This window comes from Physeter macrocephalus, chromosome 10 (genome assembly GCF_002837175.3).
Source record: "Physeter macrocephalus isolate SW-GA chromosome 10, ASM283717v5, whole genome shotgun sequence".
Lineage (NCBI taxonomy): Eukaryota > Metazoa > Chordata > Mammalia > Artiodactyla > Physeteridae > Physeter > Physeter macrocephalus.
Window position 1 is genome coordinate 3,404,378 of NC_041223.1, and position 3,592 is coordinate 3,407,969.

The window sequence follows — 3,592 nt, forward strand, 5'->3', positions numbered from 1 at the left end:
AGCACTGCTGAGAATCTGCCAGCACCTGGACCCACCTCGCTGTACCCAGCACATCTACCACATTTTACAGTCGACTTATTCAGGTTACTTGTGGCTCTGTGTTCTCCATTCTGGGGTACAGGCTTCATAAGGGCAGCGGTTTGTATCTGTTTGGTCCACTCATGTATCCCAAGTGCCTGGAATAAGGCCTGGCACGTAGCAGACACCCAAATGATTTTGGTCGACTGATTTCCTAGAGTGCCGCAAGAGTTGGTGGTCAGCTGCCGCTAAATCCCTCACTCAGCATTTTCTGGGTTTTGGCCTGATTGAGGCAATCTTGGGAAGAGATGGGAGTCCCTTCCAGTTTGCGAGTATCCTCCGGGGGCATCCATGCGCGTGGGCTCGCCAAGAGTATTTGTACCTCTGATTTTAAATGATCTTATTTCAGCTAAATGTAGAATGCAAATCGTCCAAGAAAAATTTGAATTAAATATATTAAAGGCTTCTCTCCCCTTCTCAGTACACATAAAATACTTAGAGAATGATGTACTTTACTCTTATCAAATAAAAATAAATCCTTACTTTAGACCCAGGCATAGATAAGCACTGGTAATGACTTGCCAGCATACAGTCTAATTTTATTTACACTTTCCAGTGACTAAATGTGAACTTCTGTGGTTTCGTCTTTTTGCTTAAGAAGTGTCTTCCAAAACAAAAACAAGCAAACAAAGCAGATACTTAAATCTCAAGCTTTCCAAAGCATATAAAAAATTGCCTATTTGCAGAAGAGCAAATTCATATTAAAAATATAGCCATATTTTTAGAGCAGACAGAGATGTAGAGAAAACCCTTGATTTTCTAATATCAGATTATCTTGATGTCTTCACCTCTCTTCTTACCACCAAGATGGCTTATTCTAAAAACTCCAGCTTGAAAACTTTGCTCCCTTTTTCCAGAAGAAAAGGCCCTGGTTGCAGTGGGTTGCTGTGTGCTGCGGGCATCTGAATGGAGAGCGCTGAAACTCAGAGAGGAGGCTGAGGTCTGAGTGGGTAAGGCAAAGGCACTTGGAATGGAACCACCTTTCTCCGAGCTTCGAGAACTGGGGATGGGAGATGCCCACAAAACACATGAAAAATCCGTACCTGGAAGCCGGTGTTGAAAGGTCGCGTTACAGTGTTCACAGACTGTTGGCTGCCCTCCGCTCCGTGGTCTTGTTTGGAAGAGCAGTCTCTGGGCACTTTGAGTCCGGGTGGCTTCTGCCCTTCTTTTGTGAGAGGGTCAGTGGTTTTCTTTGGCCTGGTTAGGCCCTCAAGAATCATCAGGTAGGCTAGCTCGTTAGCTAAAAACACAGTTCAGTCTGCGTTGTCTCATCCTATGGCCCGAAGCAGCAGGCCCCCGGCGTGGGGCCTCGGCTCTGTGTCAGGCATCCGTCTAACAGCCTGTGTGCACTTTCTCTCTGAGTCCTCACAGTAACGTCTAAAGTGACTTGAAAGAGCTGCCAGGGTGTGGCAGACCCGGGATTCAGAACCAGGCTGCTCTGACTTCAGAGACCCATTTCTTTTTTCCCTTCTTTTTTCTTAGTAGTATTTCTGTCTGTTGAGTTCTTACGCCGTGCCAGGCACCGTGTGAGGCATTTCACACGCATAGTCTTCCATAATTCTCACAGCAACATTCGGAGGTGAATGCTGTTGTTGTTCCCACTTTGAGGATGGAAGACGAAGCTCCGAGAAGTTCTGTATTTCGTCCAGAGACGCACGCCTGGAAGGCGGTGTAAGCAAGGTTTGAACCTGGGCAGTTTGTCTCCTCAGCAAAGACACGAGTCTGCAAAGCTCAGATTCTCCTTCCCCACCAGACGTTTATAAAGGTTGAGTATATACCTGGACACAAAGAACACTTTAATTTAAATGTAAAATTAGAGATTTTACAGGCCACATACTTTCACTATAGCCAAAAAAATTTTAAAAATGATAATAATGTGGCTGAACATATTCTTCACTACTTGGAAATTGATAAGCGTACTCCTATATAACCCATCTATCAAAGAGGATATTAAAACTGAAATTAGGAATCTAGAAATGTATGAAAGGGGGAATATTTTATTTTGAAGACTATGGGATCCCCAGAAGCTCAGCGTAAGGAAGGAAATGCCTTCAATATGAAAGAAGAAAGACTAAAAGAAGCTGAGAACAAACACATCATAAAAAAGTAGAAAACGGACAAAAATGAAAGTGCGAAGAGAGAATTCAGAACAGCCGAAACTAATAACATATAAGAGAAAGTACAAGTAGATACGGAAACTGAGTCTTTGAAACTGGAAGTGGCCCAGGTGGCCTGAGTTGTGGGCGGAGCCTCAGGATCTCTGAGGGGACCTCTTGCCGCCACAGTATGGGAGCTCCTGCTCTTTGAGGACCTTAGCCCCTGTCTTTCCAAAACTGACAAAGAAGCTACATTGGTCTAATAAAGCCAAACCTGCTATGGCATGAAAGAAAACAACTAAAAGTATTTAAGTGCTCTGCTTTTCTTATTTTGGAATAGTGCACACCACATTGGGGTTACAGATTCCTGACACGTGATGCTGGCTTTTGTAAATCAAATTCCACTTAAATGCACTTGGGAAGTTTGCACGCAATAGGGAATCTGCATTCTATTCACCTGTAATCGTGCATGTCCTCTTCCCTTCCCTCAGTCTCCTTTATCTACTGATAAAGCTATATTTTCTTCAGAGTTCTGCTGTGCTTGCTGACTGCTTGTTCAACAGATAGACCATGATTTATAGACCCTCTTTAAATTCTTTGCCACTCAAAGCTCATGTATCACCACTGATTTGGGCTTTTTGGAGGCAAGCTTTTGGGCTTTTCTGTTATTACAAACTTTCTATTTGTATTTTGTGATTGTGAATCTACACTTTTACTTTCCAGTTAAGATTTGCCCTACCAAATAGACTTCACAAAGCATTCCCCCATCTAGCCTGTACCACCACAATAACAACGTCACAGTGCCCAGGGGTTGTGATGGTAATTCTTCTACCCTGTAATGTTTTAAAATAAGATGTGACTATTATAAAACAAATGAAAGATTTGAAAATTAAATTTTTTTCACTAATTACACTTTCTTCAGAGTTATGCTGTGTTCAGTAACTGTATTCTGGATGAATTCACCTAGAAATGACAGTTCTGGGACACGTTAAGTGTTTGGTTCCAGATTTAATTGCTGTGAGCAATGTGGGCCCACTGCTGTTACCTTATTTTAATCTGTTATAGAGGGAAGGGGAGAAGGACTCTTTTATACCCAACAAAGACTGGCAACTCCAGTAGCCACGGTGAAGTGCTGGAGTTACGTTAAAAGGCTTTGGTCAAGCCAAAAGCCATTGCTTTGTAGGACCATTGACCCAGGAGATCTATATGAGTAATGCATACTTGTATGCAATTAATGAGTTTCTGATAAACTCTGTGGAAGTACTCTTTAAAAAAATTTTTTTTTTTTTTTTTTTTTTTTTTTTTTTTGTGGTTTGCGGGCCTCCCTCTGCAGCGGCCTCTCCCGTTGCGGAGCACAGGCTCCGGACGCGCAGGCTCAGCGGCCATGGCTCACGGGCCCAGCTGCTCCGCGGCATGTG